The sequence below is a fragment of the Cibotium barometz genome, chromosome 36, assembly GCF_041138505.1.
Source record: "Cibotium barometz isolate CiBa-2024 chromosome 36, ASM4113850v1, whole genome shotgun sequence".
NCBI classification, from domain to species: domain Eukaryota; kingdom Viridiplantae; phylum Streptophyta; class Polypodiopsida; order Cyatheales; family Cibotiaceae; genus Cibotium; species Cibotium barometz.
In genome coordinates this window covers 47787470-47809239 of record NC_141081.1, presented here as the reverse complement: position 1 = coordinate 47809239, position 21770 = coordinate 47787470, and the positions used below count along the sequence as shown (strand labels likewise).

The 21770-nt window shown below is 41.8% G+C and overlaps 1 pseudogene across 1 annotated transcript; it reads left to right on the top strand.

Annotated features, from left to right (window-relative positions):
- The first annotated feature begins 1066 nt into the window (after positions 1–1066).
- LOC147617974 (serine/threonine-protein kinase 1-like) lies at positions 1067–20028 on the top strand (annotated as a pseudogene). The gene is made up of 14 exons (XR_015262199.1): positions 1067–2504; positions 6317–6404; positions 6493–6600; positions 6692–6799; positions 8553–8643; positions 8762–8814; positions 12031–12093; positions 12207–12251; positions 12368–12403; positions 13391–13465; positions 18814–19122; positions 19379–19582; positions 19765–19833; positions 19927–20028. The product of XR_015262199.1 is annotated as a serine/threonine-protein kinase 1-like (transcript).
- The last annotated feature ends 1742 nt before the right edge of the window (positions 20029–21770 follow it).

The window sequence follows — 21770 nt, the reverse complement described above, 5'->3', positions numbered from 1 at the left end:
CGTGCGTTTTGGTTGGAGCTTATCCACACTCTGCGGGGACAGTATAAGCAGCTGCAGGGCAGCTCCGACAGGATGCAGTGGCATAGAGTGGCCTTTCTTCGACTCTGGAGAGATGGCCCCTTCTTCATGCAGACCAGCGGTACCATCCGTTGGCAGTACCAGCCACCTGTTTGGCTCTCCCCCCCCCCCAAACAACAATATATGAGATTGCCTAGCTAGAGAGTGGGTGTGTTGTTTAGGACATTTATTCCCGCCATTTGTATCTTGCCCTGTGAGGGTAGTTTGTAGCTTGTGGGGGCGGAAACTCTTTTAACTGATAGAAGGATCTTTTCATGGGAAAAAAAAAAAACTGGGAAGATTATCTTTCCATTTTAGAGTTTGCCTATAACAGTGCTAAGCATGTGGCTATAGGATTTAGCCCATTCATGCTTATGTATGGATTGCAACCTATAGCGGTGGGGTTAGCTACAGAGTGAATCCAGCAAGTGACGGACTTTCTTCAAGATCATAATGAGATGATGAAAGTCGCTAAGCATAATGTTAAGCGGGCCCAAGATAGATACAACCATTATGCAGATAATGAACACAGAGTTGTCACCTTTGAAAAAGGAGACCAAGTTTTTCTCCGAGTCTCGGAGAATTCAGAAAGTTTGAAAATTGGCAAAGTGCTAAAATTGTCGCCTCAATATTGTGGGCCTTTCACAATACTTAAGCGTGTAGGTCACGTGGCCTACAAGTTAGCTCTGCCTGAACATTCTAAGGTCCACCCCGTATTTCATGTTAGTCATTTAAGCAAACGACTTGGCGAGGATGACAATGGGGTGGATACAGGTGTTCTTGTTGATCTATTTGAACCTCCGGCATTGCTGCACGAGCCCGAACGTATCTTGGATTTCCAAGAAAAGCGGACACGGCACCATCTTAGGAGACAAGGTTTCTTTAAATGGAAAGACAGATCATCAACTTGGGAAGACATTAGTACTCTTGATAAGAGGTTTCCTACTTTTGTTTTTGAGGACGAAAACTGGGAGTAATGTTAGGATGAGGGTCCTGTGGTAGAGCTACGATGGACGGACTTGAATTGGGGGTGTCCAGTTATGTGAATAGACCCTTCTAAAAGCTAGGGTTATAACCAACGGAGGGGTGGTTCAGTAGGCTATTCTCGTCTTGCAAGGAAGGTCATGGCTCTCTCCTGCCGCACAAGCGTGTGAGCGATTGATTCTCTTCAAGATTACTAAAATGATTGACTATATATCTACAAAATTGAGAAGATGGTTATCTCCCAATTTTCATCTCTCTTGATTGAATCTCTGCTCCAATTTTCATCTCTCTTGATTGAATCTCTGCTCAAATTTTTTTCTGGAATTGGAATAACAATAAAGCTTATAATTCCAGTGTACTAAATTAGGTGATCAAGAGGTTAATTACCTGGTGCGAGAATGTGTGCTGCTTCATGTCACGCAAGAGTTGGAATGGGCACGACCAGCTACGAAAAGAGTGTTAGGCTGAGTATTTGTGTGTGTGAGGACTTAGATGACCAAATGCTGACGTAACAGAGTAAAGAGACCTTTAACCAGCAGGAATGCAGTAAATGCGCATAATGGCGTCGCAGGGAGCTTCAGAGTCATCATCAAACGCAGAAATGTACAGAGGAGGAGGTGGCGTAGGTGGCGGCGGCGATGATGCAGAGTCAGGTATTTACTCTACTGTTGTTATCCATGGTGGTGGTCGTAGCGACGCCTCCTCCTCTGCTGCAGGCCACCATTCAAGCTTTGGCGATGGCCACATCGAGCCTGATGATGTCTATGCCACCATGCAGCTTCACCACAGGCGCATTGGTGATGATGATGAAGATGAAGACTATGAAGATGATGATGTCGATTCCCCCCCTCCTTTGCTTCAGAGCTTGGCCAAGCGCTTTGCGGGCACAGATGCGTTTGATGTCACCGATGATCCCTCTGATATACACCCTCATTACCCCCTCAGAGATGATGACGATTCGTCTGTTGTAGCGCAGCTACGTCCACGGAAGACGCCGGGGCGCTTCTTCGAGGAGAGGACTTCTTTGCTGCTTTAAGGTACATGCAGAAGGATGCGCAGGTTGCGAGGACAAGGGCTAGAAAGGAAGAGCAGGAGGAGGTGGCAGATGATGCGTTCTCGACGTTCGTAGTGAAGAAATCAGGTAGTGAAGGAGGGCTAGGGTTCGGAATAGGGCAAGCGGAATCTTCTGAGGTTTTTTCCACTGTGGTGCATAGATATGATGATGCATTTTCGACCGTAGTGACCAAGAACGAGGGCAACAGCTTGAATTCCATAGCCGGAGCTGTCGAAAGCTTCAAAAGAGACCAAGCATCTCTCAACCAGGGAAGAGGACTCAGTAATGCGCAACGCGATGCTCCTCAGCAGAGCCAAGGCATGCGTAAAAGGGCTAGCAGCCCTGCTCAGGACAACATCATACGCGAAGACCCCTCTACAAAGTATGAGCTGCTTAATGAGCTTGGTAAGCCGATTATCTTTCATACGGCATGTAGAGTTTGTTTAAAGTGCTTACAATCTGATTTATCGTGTTGGATCTTAGTCGGCACTTGAAGCTTGCTAGAGATCTAGTGCAGTTCAACAATTTTAGTCTTTAACATGGGGCGGTATCTTGAAACAAACTTTTTTTTTGTAAATCCTTGATTTATTTACAAGTGGGAAACCTCTAAGCGAGGAAAACCCAGAAAAAGAAGAGTAACCATAGGCTTCACTACCTAGAAGCAATCAAAGTAAATCCTATAGGCATCAAGAGTGATGTCCCCAGCATCATAAGCAAACAGAAAGCAACTCTGTCATCTAGATTTCAGTAAGAGATGAAGTGTTAGCCAGATGCATCAAACTTTGACAAGTGCCATTGGCCTGTTGAACTTGCTCTCTGAAATGCGATAAATAGTGTCTGCCATAATCCTGGATCACACATTGAACCCGCATAACAAAACGAAACCATGCTGTGTCCATATCAACATGCATTTGAGAGATCAATGGCGAAATAATGTCCACAATCAGATTGCAAAAAACCTCATGCTTAAGATAAGCATTATTGACATGCAGAAGTCTCTTTCTAGGTAATGAATCATTGGCAGAACATGAACCGAATTGTATTTTCAAGCATATCGGAGCATGATCCGAGAGACACAAGGAGTAATCAATCCACATATCACATACAAAATCATCATACTGCTGCATCTGAAAGAGATACCATCGGTCCAGACGAGCACGATACATTGATCGAGCGTTATGCTAAAATGTGAATCCTGGATCATTGGCTTGCAAAACAGAGGCCACAAATCCAAGGCATTACATGTGTGCTGAAAGAGATCCCAAGCTTGTCGTTCCACATGAAGCATGTGAGAATGTCCAGTAGTATTATCCACATGATTTGGAGCATTATTAAAATCGCCACAAAGAAATGCATTAGAACGCCAACAATAAGAGGAGATGGCATGCCACAAACGAGCCCTGTCAGTAGAGGCTATGTATGCATACACACCACCAAACTCAAAAACTTCCCCATTGATAATACATTGAATGACCATCCATGTGCCAGCTGGATCATTGAAAACCAACATGGGAAATAATTCATGGCGAACAAGCATCAACACTCCAGAGTATCTAGCGGATCCTGCATAAGCTATCCAATATCCCGCAAAATAGGAAGTTTGTCCGGCAAAATTATGCTGATTATGCTCTTGAAGAACAACAATATCTGCTTTGCAAGTATGTACATAGTGCCAAGTTAGCCTCCATTTGTCCTGATTGCATAATCCGCGCACATTATATGAAATGCAATGTATAGAACTATGCATCTTAAATGGTATATACAGTGGGCGAGAAAACCAACAGAAAGCTTAAGAACTCGTGCCCATGGGCACATCCGCATCTGTCCGCGAAAACAGCAGCTGCCAAATCAAAACTCAAATCTGGAGGAAACAAGTGATGGCCATCTGTCCGCGAAAATAGCAGCAGCTGCCAAATCAAAACTCAAATCTGGAGGAAACAAGTGATGGCCATCCGACGTTGAAGCGGTGCCCCCTGTAACTACTTCCTTATAAGATCGAACAACTTTATCCCAGGCCTGAGCCAAGGAAGAGTTATCATTACAAAGCAGTTTTTGCTGAGCAACATTCTTCAAGGGGGGCACATAATTGCGAGAAGATGGTAGAGTACGTGCTTTGACAGTTTTCTTGGGTACTATCCACGCCTGAGTAGCAGGAAGCTTCTCTTTGCCCTTGTCTTTGATGTTCGGGGAAGCAGGAACACTTGGCATTTGAGACTGCTTCCCTTTACCTTTATTCAGTCCAGTTGTTGATGTGGATGCGGAAGCACCTTTAGATTGTGCCTCAGGGGAAGATTTCGCTAGAGGAGGAGTCTGAGGGGTAGGGACAGCCGAAGGAGGGGGTTGTAGATTTGGTTCAGGACATTTAGATTGCATATGACCAAATTTGCCCACAGCGAAAACAAGAATTGGCAAATTTCCCCCATTTAAGCTTGAATGGTCGCTTTCCAACCACTGTGTCCCCAGAATCAACGGTAATGCCCGTAGGAGCAGGAAGATCAGTGTCCCATAGAATACAAAAACAATTTGTATTGGCATCCAACTTCGGGGGGCAAATCACTTTGCCCAATTGAGCAGCCAACAAAGGAAGAAAATGATGCCAAGTACGAGGAAAATCCACCACCTCAACCCAAACTGGGCACTTATGTTGAATAAGGCTCTGATAATCTTTAGTAAGAGCCCAGGGAAGAACATGAGTCATTTGCGTATTGAAGAAGAGTGGAGACATTTCCAACAAAGCATCTCTAGCTTCTATGTCTGCTAACAAGACCTCATAGAATCCTCTCGCTCCAAAATAAACACCCCGGACTGCTTGTCGCTTAAGCAAGAAATCAACCCATTGTCCCACATCCTGTGCACTAGGTATCTTGCCCGGGAAAAAGAGAATCACTGCATTCAATGCATACTACGCAACTGGATCCATGAGCTCCTGCACCGGAATACGCACTTCCGTTGTGACTGGAGCAGGTCCTTCCCAAGCACATCTTGCTTCTTCGAAATCCTCATGCAGGCATTCCTTAATTAAAGACATGGCATCCAAATTCGAGGTATCCATTGCTTTCCGACGCTTATAAATGGCCTGCTCAGGTGATTCCATCATGCACACCTTAAATCTGCTAAGCCCCAGAACTGCTCTAAGCCCTACTGCTGCTGCTGCAGACAAGAATTTGCTACGGTACCACTACCCAAATCTGCCGCAAGCCCCAAATGTAATAGAAACCCTAATGCTGCTCTGCAGACGAGGAAATACTGCTGCTGTAGAACAGGAGTTGGGCTGGCTGACACACACACACACACACACAGAGTATGTATATCGCAGACGCTGGACACCCACACACACACACTTATACACACACACACACAAACACGCTACACACCACACACACACACACAGAGACTCACGGCGCTGGCAGACCCGGATAAACTGTCGCACAGCCAGCCATGCTCGTACTCACACACAGCAGATGCGGTATCTTGAAACAAACACTTGCTAGCACTTTTATCTGGATCAACACACACGTGTGCGCACACATGGGACGGTATCTCGAAACAAGCACTAGCTGGCACTTTTATTCTGGATTAACACACACACTTTTACACACACACACAAACAAACATACGAATTCAATGTTGATTTTTGTGATTCAAGGGAAATCATGAGCAAGGAAGAAGGTAGTGCTTGAAGAGAAGCACAGGGTTTTTGCAACTGTTCTAGCCTGTTGCTAAAATTTCTAGTGGTTTGAGGTGGTGGGCATGGGGTGCCTTCACACAAGGATTTTGATAACAATCACTTACACGCTTCAACTTTTATGACACACACGAAATGCAAAGGAATGCATCATGCAACGAAGGATTATTAAGCTCCATCATCATGAAGAAAGCAATAGTATAAACTGATATGAAACTCAAGAAATGTAGGACCTATGTTCACATGAAAAAAAGCTCATGATAGTAGGACCTATGTTAATGATGACCTATGTTCATATGAAAAAAGCATATTATTGAACGCCCATCTTATGCATCTTCCTTTGATTGTTACATGTTATGGTGCTATAATGAACGCCCATCTTATGCATCTTCCTTTGATTGTTACATGTTATGGTGCTATAATGCTTTTATCTGTAATTCAGGCAGGTGAGAAGCTGCCATATCCAAATGTATTTCATTGTCTAATGATCATATATTTCTGCTACACGATATTTAAAAGCCCCTAATCTTAACAAGTAAAGGCTCCTATGGGGCAGTCTACAAAGCTACAGACCTGAAAACATCAGAGTTGGTAGCAATCAAGGTCATTTCCTTGAGCGAAGGGGTATGGAAAAGATCAATTATCGCCGACTTGAGTGTGTATCTACGCGAAGATTAGCTTTGGCTAACACTTTGCTCTGTTGATTTGCTAGGAAGAAGGCTATGAGGACATATGTGGTGAAATTGAGATGCTTTAGCATTGCAATCATCCAAATGTTGTTCGTTACTTAGGGAGTTATCAAGCAGAAGAGTATCTTTGGGTATTCGATTTATTCTGCTCTTGCTCTTCTTGTGTTGGCACTATAATGAGCAACTCTTTCAGATTACTTAAGGAATTCTCCTTTTTCTCAGATTGTGATGAAGTTTTGTGGTGGAGGCAGTGTGGCAGACTTACTACATGTGACCGAAGAACCATTGGAAGAACGGCAGATTGCCTACATATGTGGTGAAGCGTTGAAGGTTTTTGACCTACAAACTCAGCCCAAATTATTATTTAATCTCTAGAACATTAGTAGCGACGAACCGGGCGGGCTGTCTGCATAGATTTTTGTTGTCGGCTACTAAAGCACACATCTTCTACTTTGTGCATATACTACACATACCAATGTATGAACTTTGATTACTAGGTAGTAGGTGCTTTTGTCATATGAGGGAAGTGGATGTGGTGAGCACTATGACTAGACTTTGATTGATTTGCTTGGTCGCGACTCGCCTTTCTGTAGAATCTGCTTGTTTTTACATTATGGCTTGCTCTTCCCATGAGAAATATGCTTTGGCTCTAAAATTATGATAAGGCTCATGGCTACTCTACTCCCCTTTTCTCAGATTTGCGCATCTCTTGAATTGTTGGCATTTGTTGCTTGCCAAAGCCTGCGCCCATGCTAATTCTTTATTAACTTTGCCATTAATTCATGTTGCCTCATCTGAAGCATAGTCGTGATGAATGCGTCTTGTAAACCATGACACAGTTTCAAGATGTTCCACATTTCTTAAACATAGTTGTAATTTAAAATTGCTATAAACTAAACCAAAAGGTCCTTAATTTATTAGGCTTATATCACAAGAAGTTTTGGGCATTATCCCCTTGTTAGCGGGTGTCATGTCCTGGTGTCAAGCCCTTGTTTGTGGGTTGGCCACCCTTTCAGTTAGTCACCCCAATTTCGAGCTTTTTATCATTTTTATGATTTTTATTATTTTTTGGCAACGTAGGTTTTATTGGCCTATTGCCCTACCTGGAGGTTGGCAGCCTATAAATAGGCTGCCATAGGTCGTCATTCCCTCAGTTCATTATTGAGTCCCTTGAGCCCTCACCTACGGGTCACACCCTTGCGAGACCTCTCTCTTGTATGCATCTGCTTGTGTGGGGGAGACAGACATTTGTCCCAACCCGACCTTCTCCATCTTCTCCTTGACATCTGATTCCTCCAAAATTTGTAGACATTCTAGGCTATGGTAATGCAGGGCTCTCTCGCCATGTATTGTTTGGACATCCTTGCTGATAATGGAGTCCTTGTACATCTGTGCATACTGTCCCAGATAATTGAGCTTGGGACCTCTTGGTGCTCTTTTCCTTCTGTCCATAGGTGAACCTATGGTACTTGTCTAGGTGATTGCTGGAGTCTCCTCAACTTCCAGTTCTGGAGTCGTGGGCGGAGGATGACATCTGTAACATTGATAAAAAATGTCAGTCATTGAATAGTGCTCGTGATTATTTCATCTCTTTCCCTCTCTCTAGCGCCCTTGTCTTGTTCATTTCCACTGCACCCTCTGACACCCTTGTGGGAAAGAGGCACCCAACGTTCAACATCATGATCTTCTGCAGCAGCAGCAGACGAGGTTGCTCATACCTAGCTAGGTGTGGTGGGGGTAGGGGGCTGCTGCCCCCACCGCACCTAGGTATGCTACACCTCGCTTGCAGAAGCTCATGATGTTGTAATCCACAAAGTTGGAATTATAGTAGGAAAGTTTCTAAAACTTCTTGTGTATGACTACTAGGCCTCTCACAAATACGTTTTATGGTATTTAAGTCCAAAGTTGATATTTTTTTTGGGTCTCTCCCCTTGGGACCTTATCAGTGGGAAAGTTTTGTGGTATATCTTACCAGAGACATTTCAATTTTCTAAAGCATTGTAAGGTTCAAGCATCAGACAGCTGTATTCAATTCTTAGGAAAGGTATTACCATTTGTTTCATGTTTTGATCTTTTGTGATAGGGTTTGGCATACCTTCATCATATATTCAAGGTTCATAGAGACATTAAAGCCGGTAATATTCTACTTACAGAACAAGGGGAGGTGAAGCTTGGTGAGCATCCCTTGTGGCTATTGCTTGAAAATGTTATATACGTGGTTTTCATGTATGCCATAGTCTATAGAACTTTTGAAGCGTACCATAAAAGATACGATTAGATGCTTGCATGCAGGTGACTTTGGGGTTGCTGCTTAGTTGACAAGGGCGCTATCGAAACGTAACACGGTATTCGCACTCTTTAAATTCGACAATCACTGTTTCCTAAATGTACTTATGTGTATTGAAATTTTGTATGGCAAATTGTGCTCTCAATTTGCTGCTGCATTCACCTAGCAGATGCAGATTCTGTAGAGCAAGTTGTCTATTTGTGTAAAAACCTTAGGGCTAAGTTTTTTAAGCTTGTGTTATCTTGTGAGAGTAAGGTGTATTACTACTATGGCCCTTTCATATCTATAAGTCCATCCTATTGGGCACTGAGGATGCTACTGGGGATGTCGTAGTATCTAGTCCATATACTAAGTTCATAGTTAGGTTGTGGATGACTCCCATGAGCATATAACATGCACGTTCCCAAAAGGTGAATTTGGGCATGATCCTGGATTTATTTAGTTATATATATATATCTATAAGTTGCTCGCACTAACACAAGTACATGAGTACAAATATAACCTCCTACCTTGTATTGAAGATCATTAAAACCCAAAATATCAGTAGCGACAGGTATGTGTCAAAAGCCAATGGCTGTTTGCGTAGTCTTGTGGATGACTTTTTAATTTTACAGCTTTCTATAAGGTGAATTTGGGCATGTTCCTGGATTCATTTAGGTATATATGCAGACTCCTCTATCCGAAGGAGGTGCTGGTTGGTAGGCGTTGTTGCTTGGGATAACTTTTTTCCCAATACCTCTCGCTCTCCAGACCTCCATTTCTTACCATTTCACTTATTCTATGGTTCTGGAGACTAGTTTGCTGAATCATCATACTTGATCCAGCTTCAACTGTAAAGCAAGCTCCATGCCATTTAGGTCACCTTTGAGTAGGCTTGCCAGAATACAATCATGGATGGACAATATGTGAAATAGTGGAGATTGAAGCATGTTGGTGCAATGGCTTGTCATGCTTGCATGAGCTACAAGGCAGCAAGGAAGCACAAGGTTTGCTTACAGCGCAGAAGTATTATGTATGTACCGCATGGACTTGGGACATGCTCACCGGTGAGGAGTATTTAAGTGCGAGTGTTGTTGTGCAAGTCTTTTTTTTTTCAAGAAAAACATGGCTAATTTTATTTCATCAAAATGTACAAAAATTCAGCAAAGTGCCGTCGCTAAATCAAACATCTCAGCTCTCGGCTGGATCACCGCCGTTAACAGATACAACATCTCAGCTCTTTGGCTGGATTCAAGAATAAACGTATCAAGTACATATGCTCAGCTAATGGCTGGAACCAAAATAAAAGAAGCTGATAATGGGTCTTGGCTGGATTCCAGAATAAACGGTATGCTTAGCTCATGGCTAGAACCACTGAAGAAAAAGCCAATAACGGCTGATAATGGGTCTTGGCTGGATTCCAGAATAAACGGTATCAAGTACATATGCTTAGCTCATGGCTAGAACCACTGAAGAAAAAGCCAATAACGGCTGTAGAGGGGATGGAGGCAAAGAGGACCACTGTGGGCTACCTAATGAAGGCAGAAAAAGATACCAAAAAAACTATGCTCTCTACGATCTAGATGATCCCGTTTCTGGTCACATGCTCCTTCTGCAAAGCAAATGAATGAGCTCTCCTTCAAACGCTACTCGAACCTATGAGGTGGTGGAGAGCGTGCGCTTGAAAATTTGTGACCAAGTCTCCTTTAAAATCTGCCACCCCAGCAGGCTCCCTATAATAATCCATATCTCTCATTAAGGGTCACTAGTCTTTGTATTCAGACATTCAAAGATCAAGGAAAGGATTTCTCTTTGTTTAGATTGCTCAATCAATGGATTTGTAGGATGAACTCTTGCAAAAGAGGTGCAAGAGGGGTTTGAGAGTGTGGTGACCGGTGACCCATCTCTGAGAATTTGAAAGCCTTGCACGTGCACAATCACAAGAGAAACAAGGAGATGCGAAGGATCTTGCCCATGTGCATACAAGCCTTGCACATGATCCGGCCATACAATATCATGGCATCACATACCTCGATGCATGCTCCATCATGAGCCCAGAGCTGCCGATTGCCTAGTGAATGCTCGGCCTAGGGCACCTTTTAAAACAACTTACTCTATAAATAGAGCTTCAACCACACATCATCGTGAACTAACTTTAGCTCATCTTTGCTTGCATTATCTTTCTTCTTCATCGAGTGTTGCGGATCTTGGTCTTGGAGTGTATGATCAGCATGTACCGGATGAGGGAGAGATTGCGGTTGCTCAGAGAACAAATGGTGAGTGGCTACAAGAATGTTCGCATGTCAACTATGGGTTGATGTCACATGCGTTGGAGGATAGAGGTTTTACTCAGGTGTTTCCTTAGGATGGGGGACAGAGTACTAGAGTATGGTTGAACACCTATAGCATGATAGTGATAGGATGCATGGGTCGGGAGATGCATAGCTTTGATCCACATGTACGTTTGAACACCTATAGCATGATAATGATAGGATGCATGGGTCGGGAGATGCATAGCTCTGAGCCACATATACGTTTGTGGTTGTATCTAGTTTTTTTTTTCATTTATCAATGATGCATAGAGACATGGATACTTGTAATTGGATTTGTCTCTTAGGCCATGGTGGCCTTCAGTAGATGTTAATATAATCTTTCTTTCTTTCTCTCTCTAAATCTGATTGGCCGTCTTGAAATCTTTTAGTAAGGCTCCCATGGATTTAATCTTTGGCTCACACACGCACTCTCTTTCTAGGCCATCATCCACTTTTCTTATGTTTATTGTGTAATTTTATTAAGCATTCTTGGTGATTTGTTTTGCTCTTGCAATTTTGTGTTTTAGTCATGTTACTTTTTACTTTTATGTTTTAGATTTGTTTGTTTGCTTGTGTGTGTGTGTGTGTGTGTGTGTTTTATTTTTGTTTTTACTATTTTGTTTGTTTGTTTCTAGCGATTAAATCTTTCTCCTCTCTTCATCTTGATTGTTAAGCTCAGGCCTTATGATGGTATATATATAGAAGGCATTACATGTGCACATGGGTTTTTGTTTTGAGTTTGTGGTCTCTTTTGTTGTTCATTCAAGGAAACATAAAGATAACATTTGTTCTCTTTGTTCTTTTGTGATCGTGGGAATTGTGGGTCTTTTGGCTTTGTGTCATTAAATAGCATGTGATTAACTATGTGCTTGCATAAATTATTGCTCATGGAATCTGGTGGTGTGGATGGTTTCTGACCTTCTTTATGCCACAATTTAGAAGTTTTTTGTTTTCTGTGTTAAAAATCTTTATTTTCTTTGCAGTCATTTCGGACACCCCATTGGATGGCACTAGAAGTTATTCAAGGAACCCGGTACGATGGGAAGGTTAGGGATTGGGAGCTGTACTGTTGGTTCATGCATTACTTTTATCCGGTTAAGAAGACATCATTCACTATCTTTGTAGTAAGAAACACAGTCTCTGTTATATTTGAATGCAGGTTGATGTGTGGTACCTCGGAATCTCTGCAATTGAGATGGCTAAGGTCAGATATTTGCTTCTCATGTCACCTTAACGAGTCATTCCATGTTGCACTATAAAGTGTCTTGTTATGGGCACTACTGCGAAATGATGTTTATTTTTCGGTTTTGCTTTATGTAGGGATTGCCTCCAAGGTACAATGTGCATCCTCTGAGGGTAGGTTTGTCATTTATTTAATTTTGCAATGTAATTTTGCTGGCATCGAAGTCATGATGCCATTTTTTTCTCGAAATTAACAAAAGTGCCCTTTTTTGATGGATCTTAACGTAAAGCATCTTATGTTGGGTCTTCATGTTGAAGGGAAGACAGTATAGGAGGAGGTGGGGAGTTTTGATAGAAATGCTTTTATTTATACATAAAAATTTGAACTATGAAGAGAAACAGACAAAGCAGCCCAAATTAGGAAAGTCGGGCAATAGTAAGGGTGGAAGATACTTATCAATTTATGATTTCCAGTGGAGGATATTGTTGAAATATCTGGTAAAGAGGCTGAAGAGTGCAAAGAGGAAATGGAGGATGCACAGAAAGATTAAAAGAATTGATTTGATGCAAACATTTACACTAACCTTTGTCTAATGAGCATGATGATGATACTTAAGAGTTAGGTCTTGTTGAGATGAATTCAACACCTAAGATTAGAGAAACAAATTCAAAGCATAAGGGTGGAGAGAGAATAAATATTAAGCTTGGTCAACTTAATGAGAGCTGCTTGGCTATGTGTGAGATGAGCTTTTCATGAGTGATGAAATCTTATCCTAGCCTTTAAGGCCCAGTAGGCATCTTGTAGACAGTTTTATTCAGTACATCTCAGCCCCTTACCTTCAACATTCGACTTGGTTCTCAAATTCGTATTGTTTTTCTTATCAGTTCAATATCGTGAGTCTTTGTCGCATCAATTTTTTCATCTCATCTTTGTAGCCTTTGGCTACCTATGTGGCCTAATTTTGTGTTGACAAATTAGAGGCCTCAATACTTCCATTTTCTATATGCAGCTATTCTTGTTTATACTTGCAAGGTCGGTCATATCTTCAATCATGCACATCTTGGTTTATGCACTTAAGTGCATGCAGATAGTCTGCAGTTTAGCCACAACCTAATCCCCTAGTTTGTTACCTAATTGTTGGCTATAAACTTTGTGTACATGTACTTTTCATGATCTTGAGGGAGCCTGCACCCATGCTGGCCAATAAGGAGAAATGGTATGCATCAGTCTTCTTGGTGTAGATGAAAACATTAAGGTCTTTCTTGCATGGTCTAAGAAATGTTAAGCTTGCGTACCAACTTTTGAAGTACAAGACAAAGTTTAAACTGGCATACCAATTTTTAAAGTACAAGAGAAAGTTTTGGCAAGATCCCATTTTTCACTGGTTATCAGGCCTTGCACACCCCAACCTTTATACAAGAAGGCTACGTATTAAATCTGTCATAGTGTCACTACAAGACACTGCTGCCATACACGCGTTCGATACACGCGATAAGTTACGGGCGCGTGTATGGTCATGCATGTATATGAGTAGTATCGGGCGTGTGTATATTGGCATCTAAATTCGCGTGTATACTAGTTTCAGAAACGCTTCTACCAGCGCGTGTATATTGGCATCTAAATTCGCGTGTATACTAGTTTCAGAAACGCTTCTACCAGCGCGTGTATATACATGTAATTATACACGTAATTATACACGCAATTATACACGCAATTATACACGCTTTATTACACGCGATAACAGAGAACTTTATTAAGAAAAACTCCATTCCTTTACAAAATTAAAAACCATTTTATTTAAACCATCTCATAGTACATTACAGTATATATAATTACACAATCCCACTACATGCATTTACAACAATGTAATATATTCAAAAATAAATCATGAGATGATAATTAAAAGACAACATATATAATAGAAATGTCGAACGATATAGTGATGGATTGGTTAGGGTTCGATCTCATCTTCAATAAGATCCATCCTTGCCAAACGATCAACATCAATATCCATTTGATCAATTTGTAAGGCTACGATTAAATTTATTTCACTATCGATATTCTGTCCATTGATAATGGTACCGATGCCCTAATCATCCTCATCAACATCACCATCATCCTCAATGGTAGGGTCATCCTCATGATCATGAGAAATGGCACGCTCATCCTCATAATAAATATTAAAAGCAAATCACTTACAACTAATGCAAAACATTAGTTCTATGTACCTTTAACATGCATCCTCGTGCATACTCCCATTCTTGCGCCGTGATATGCAGCCCCTCGCCGCTCTCTCTCCATTTCCTCATACAACCAATCAGCATGGATATCATTCGGAAGTGTTGCTAGATGCTTAGGGTACGCCTTACGAGAGCCATGTTGCCTCCAAAAGAGAGCTCTTTCTGCTTGCCTTTTTATCTTTGCATCCTCATATCTTGTAACCCATCTGCTCATCACATCACTATTAAGAATGCAAGTGAAATTCAGATCATCAATCAATGTTCTGTCAATTACTTTACTCTGTCCTTTTCCTTGAGGCGGCACAATAGAGGTCATCCTCAAGTCCTTTTCATTGCTCCATAGTCGCCGGCAAAGAGCTGTCCACCTGACCAAGAAATTCTGAAATATATACAAGAGACTCTTGTATCAACCATCCCTCGGCCGTGCTTCCTTCCGGCCTTGCACTTTGCCTCACAAAGTCTTTTAAGGTCTTCATGAAGTGCTATAGGAAGAACATCCAACGTGCATGCACAGTGCCACATAAAGCAATTTCGTCCACTAAATGCATAATGAGATGTAGTTGACTTGTGAGAATGGTTCGCGGAAAAGTCTCCTCTACCAAACAAACCACCTCCACTACCATAACACGCGCATCATCCAACGTGGCTGGATCAATTGCTTTGGAACTAACATATCTGAAAAATAAACGAATAGTACGTTATACCTTATGCACGTTCATTTTGCAAGATATAATGAAGGGTGATCTGACATGGGTTTTACATACCTCACAAGCTCGCCTATCTTATAAATACGTTTTTTCAAACTCTTGTTTGCACAATGGTCGATACTAGTCGGTAGTATGAACTACGCACATAAGAGCACATGTATATATGGTTTAGGGCATTACAAAATTTAATTTCAACGTACAAGACTTGAAAAACACTTACTTGGAGCATCTTGTGCCAATCGTGGGACTTCAACCCATATAGTTGCTCAACGCCTCTTTTCTTAGTGGTCCCTAGAATTAGAAGGGATAACATAAGATGTCCCTTCTTAATCACCATTGATGGTGAAAGGTTGTAATTCACCAACACAACTGGCCACACGCTATATGTGGTGCTTTTGAAACCAAATGGATTCACTCCATCCATACCTAGGCCAAGTCTCAAGTTTCTGGGCTCTGTTTTAAAGCTGGGCCACTCATCTTCAATATGCTTCCAAAAGCAGGAGTGTCTGCGGGAATTCTCCACATGCCATCATTCGATCGATGTGAGGAATGCCATGACATGAGCTCTGCTATGGATTTGCACTTGAACATGTGTTTGATGCGAGGAATTATAGGAAAGTGTTCAAAACTCTTCACATCTGTTCTATACCTTGCTTCACTACAAGTGGGACAATGTCGAGCCTCCTTATGTGTCTCACGAAAGAGAATGCAATCATTGATGCATGCATGTATGTGATCATAATCCAATCCTCCAAGAGATGTCACATAGCGCCTCGCTATGTCTCTTGAGGTGGGTAGTCTATTCCCCTTTGGAAGAAGCATGTTTGATAATAGCCTGCATATCCAATATCATCAATTAGCTCTAAATCCTAAACCCTTAACCACTAATTCAAATTTGCAAGTTAGAATGGTTACTTCAATAATGCGTCAAGACTTGCATTGATCCATCCATAAACTGTTTGTATATTGAGTAGTTCAAGTGAAGCACGTAAAATAGAGAATGTGCACCCTTCAAAACCGGTGTCAATGAAGCCTTGTAAAGATGCTCTTGTTCCATATCATTGTCGTCCATACCTTTGGGATCATCCCTAAAAAGATACCGTATCATATCATCGAACACTTCCTTTTCCACAACTTCGTAGGGTGCAGGGCTATTGTCATCCCTTTCCCACTCATCTCTGACAATAGATCCCGAAGCTCCAGCATCATCTCGTCGACGCTTTGCGTGCTCTCGCCGCGTGTAGGGCACCATGTTAGGGTGTGGTACTGCATCCTGCTTCAATTAGAGTATATATATTATAACTCCATTAATTTGGATACCATGAGTCATTTGAATACTATTAATTTATATCTACTCACCTCTAAACGTGTTTGATTCCATTCTCCATACATGGAGATGTGATTCAAGGTAATTCGACGCGCTCGTACAATGCATCCTTGACATCGATTACACATACACTTGATCCTTTGTCCCAACCACACATCGCGATTAAGATGACTCATTGTCTCATCCTCTCACCAGAACTGCTTGAGGAGGTTGATGACATCTATGTACAAAAGAGCAATCTCATAATCATAATCAGTTTTTAATGAAAGTATAAAAAGTCTCTATATCCTATGTAATAGCACGTCTCCACTGTTTTAAATCACGTGTAACAGTGCGTCTAGCTGTGTAAAATCGCGTGTATGAACGCGGTTGTTTATTATACACGCGCTCCTACATGCGACCACCTGTTTATTATACACGCAAATATACACGCGCTCCTACATGCGACCACCTGTCTATACCTAACACATAGCCCGCCGCCTTCTCCAAAAACCATTTTCAAACTCCATCTTTCCTCTTCGTTCGTCGGGTGCAACAGAGAACTAAAGCCAAGTGCAAGGAGCAGACATGGGTGAAGGAAACCAGCCAAAAAGAAGACTCACTTTTCCAGAGGTGAGTCAGTTTGTCCTTTGTCCTATCTCTTTCCTTCCATTTGTTTATGTGATTGTCTCTTTTCCTTAATATGCGATTGTCTCCATCCTTCTCTGGTCGTGCCTGCTTCGGTATTTTTGTGAACGATAGTGATAGTTTGTGCTTTCTTTTAAAGAAAGATTTGTCGATGGTCTGTCGTTTTCGAAAAACTATTTGCGTAGGCCACATGTACAAGCGCGTGTATGTCTGCGTGTACCCTATTTGCACAGATTGTTCATGCACAGATACACGTGTTTTTGGACGGGTTTTTACACGCGACTATGTTTGTGCTTTCAATCTTCATCTTTGTACTTTGATACGTAGAGTGATTCCCTTCATGTGGCGACTGTGCTTTGATACATAGAGTGTTTCCCGGCATCGCCATCCCCTTTATTACCTCTCATAGTAGCTCTTATCGCCATCCCCTTCATGGATCCTTCATGTATATACTTTTATTTTTGCAAATTCTTTATGGATCTAGGTTCTTTATCCGATCCATTTGCGTACGGCACTTGGATGATGGAGATGCTAAATCATTTTGGGCGCAATCCTGGTCCAGTTGAGCTTACAGAGTACATGTATGCCCATCCCCCTCCTGGATTCCTTGGTATGGTCACCCTGTCCCCCCGAGTATCCATGTCACTCCACTGCTGTCTATGCCTGCGAGTCTGGCGAGACGGCATGCAGCTTCTCCTCTTCCACGTCCACCGACGAGGAGACATACCCTGTCCCCAGACACACTCACGCACACCCAGGCACCGTCACGTCAGGGCTCACAGCCACCATCACGTACTCCCTCACAGCCATAGTCACGTGCACAGTCATGTCGTTCTTGAATCATGTAATGACAATGCACTAAATCTTCCTTGTGGATGGTGCAATGCATCCAAAAAAAATCCAAAGAGTGCTCTTGGGTGCTGGAATGCTAGAACAGCATTTAGGTACCAAATAGCACTCTCTGGATTTTTTTTTTCTTTGTTCGCGTGTATAGATGCGTGTATAGATGCGTCAACTCTGGAAAAGTCACTCTCTGGATTTTTTTTTTGCTCTGTTCGCGTGTATAGATGCATCAACTCTGGAAAAGTCACGTGTATATACGCGGATACTCTGTGAAATGCGCGTGTATAAGCGTAGCTAAACTGACAAAATGCATGTATAAGCCCTCGTATCAGCGCGTCTGACTACGTCTTTACACGCGCTTTTACACGCATGTCTCTGGCCACGATGATACATGTGCTGATACATGGGCCCGCTACTTTTTTTCCACAAGTAATTTTCCGCGGCTAGGAGCGCGGGTATGAGCCCGATCCCTTGTAGTGTGTCAAGCTCCATGTGGAGAGCTGTGTAATGAAATCTCTATGTTTGCTTCTTGAAACCTCACCGTCAGAGAAAGAGAGAGAGAGAGAGAGAGAGAGAGAGAGAGAGAGAGAGAGAGAGAGAGAACAATGGTTTTACAAAAAAAAAAGTGTGTGTGTGGAGTACGTGTGTGAGAGCATATCTTGATACAAAGTTCTACACCCACTATTGGGCTTTGATGGCGTTAGTAGGGATGCTGTAGTATCTAGTCCATACTATGCATAATGGAGTTGATAGTTATATAGTCTTCTGGATGACTACCATGAGTATATAACATGCACGTTCCTAAAAGGTGAATTTGGCATGATCTTGGATTCATCTAGGTGTATGTTTTGCATGTCATGGTAGGTGAATTTGTCGACACTGAATTATTGGAGTTTGACTGCATAGGCATGAGCTCTTCAATGGGGCAATCCTCATCAGTGGCCTTGTCGCCCCCTGAATTAGTGTCGAATTTAAGCCATCCAAAACCTCGCTCTCAACCGTCATCACTCGTTCAACTCAACAGCTCTAGCAGTGGACTCAATCAAAAAGGATCAATGGAAGGTGGAGAAACCTATGCTCCTATGGCGACTCCAAGAGGCACACTAGCACTAGCAAGCGGTCGCCAAGGATTTTCCTTGCAAGACAAGGTGAAAAATTACTATGTTTGACGGTTGCCTTGATGCATGATACTCTCTTGTAGTGAGCACTTAATCTAACCCACTATTGGGCACTGATGATATCGTAGTATCTAGTCCATACTATGCATAACGGTGTTGATAGTTATGTAGTCTTATGGATAACTACCATGAGTATATAACATGCATGTTCCTAAAAGGTGAACATGGGCATGATACTGGATTCATCTAGGTATATATTAAATTTATATTTTTTTGTGGTTGGTAGTTGCTTTCAATATATGCCTGTTTCCATTCCTTTCCTAAAAGCAACAAACATCTCTCCGCTCGCTCTGATCTCAAATGGCATCTTTGGAGAGGAACAGGGAGGTGATGGAAATACAGTAGCAATGGAGGCTATTCAAGAGCTTTACAATGGTGGAGGCTTGGGAGATGCACCACACAAACGGGGAAGAAAACCCCAATATGTGAAGTACATCAACGTTTACTGGAGCGTATCACGTCATTGCTTATAATATCTTGCTAATATGTTAAGTACACAACCCCAAGCGAGTGAGGTATGTGAAGTACATCAACGTTTACTGGAGCGTATCACATCATTGCTTATGATATCTTGGTGTATGGCACATGATTCCTCACTCTAACTGTCGCGAGTGTCCACAAACGCTTATCAACGAGTACAACGTTACCAAATCTAGCTCGAGCCTTGGCCTACCATAAACTGTAAGTTGACGAAGTGCTAGGAATGTGTGAATATGATGCCCTTATCTTTTCAGATTGTGGTTGATGGATGCATGTGTGGTAATTCCGTTACAGTTGTTATGAGGAAATGCCTTTGCAAGGTTGGCAAGCAGGAGAGACGAAGCGCAAAAGATTCAAAATTTGTCAGATACATTGAGAACGATCCTCCGTCTTTGAACATCAGAGGAGAGTTAATATAAAAAATTATATACGCATGATCAAATTGACCCAGATGTGGGGGTAGGGAGCTCACTAGGAAGTGGTTTCTCTATGAAAAGAGCTGGTGCTCAAGTGGCAATTTTACATTTATCATCAAATGCTACTAGACCTTAATCGAGCACGGTAGACCTTAATCGAGCGTGCCTACACAATTGGAGCAGTTGCATTGAGATTGACTAGCCTTGATTTTTAATGAAGATATTTTTGAGTGAAATGCAAGTTATTAGTAACGTTGAATGAGCAAGAAGGTGCATGCACCTGTATGTGTGTGTGCATGTATTTGTGCACATATAGAGGGAGATGGGAGATACAGAAAAAGTGAACGTGTGCATGTGCAGATGCACATACATGACATACATACAAAAGCACTCTCTGTTGCAATGTTGGCCTCGTCTCACAGGAGAACGCATTATTTTCTATCTCTCTCTCTCTCTCTCTCACACACACACACACACACACACACACACACATCAAATTTACATAGCTCAGTTGACATTTTGTAATTTGTTGCTATGAAGAACTTGATTAATCACGTGCAAGTTGGGTAGAGAATCTGTAATTTCAATATGATCCATGTGCAAGGTGGGACTATGACATGAAATGGTATTTTTACTTCTATTTACCATCACAAATGCCAGTCGTAAATAGAGGTGCAAGGAATAGTTCTCTCTTCTTAAATGAGGAAGGGCGACTTAGCCTTTCCAAACATTCCTATCGATCATACACGGAAACGGTGCAAATGTGAGTCACATCCTTTTCAACAATCACCAACTACTTTTAAATTGTTATGTGAGTTCAAAGCTTGGCACCTTGAGTATGTGAGTGCCCTTTATTGGAACTTTAATCAAAATTCCTGTTTGAATGTAAAAAATTGTATGCATGAGAACAAAAGTCTTGTATGTTATTCTTATCCATCAAATCTTTTTACAACAAACATAACTAGGAGGGCTTTTTGAATAAAAGCTCTTTTTTTATATACATTAGAAGATTATTTAATTTATTCTCTGATAGTCATTTATGTAAAGATGGTGGGTGTAATGGTTAGGTATTGAAGTTCATAGGTAGAGATCTAGGGTCGACTCATAACAATGGTGTTAAGGCTTCACCAATATGTACAATATCACAAGAGAAACTTATGAAAGAGGCTGTAAAAAGTTGATATTGAAAACGTGGGGGGAATATAGATGTTTCAGTGCAATTGCAATTGGGGCTTCCAAGGAGTTTAGTTGTAGAGGTGAAGACTCAGCTATAATCTGCATCGAAAGTGAGGGGAACTTGGTAGAAGCAATGTTAGACGTAGTTGTGAGGTGAGAATGAGGTTGAATTTTACAAATGATGATGGGGAGGAATATACAAAAGAGACAAATTAAACATAATTATGGAGGTGAGGATTGAGTTATAATTTACATTGAAAATGGGAAGGACTTCCAAAGAAACCATATGGAGCACAGTTGTGGAAGGAGCAATTTGCATCCTTCTCCACATTCTCTGGCGAGGATCTCTTTCATTTTATCTGATGATGTTTTAAGTCCTTCTTGACATTGTAAAAGGCTGAATTGTGATGCTTGCAATTGAGATTGGAGAATATGGGTTTACCAAACTCCACTTGTAGTCAATCTTCTACAGTATCCTAACAAGCCAAGCTCTCCTTCACTAACAAATTGCATAAAAGAATTTGATAAATTACGTGGAAAGGAGGG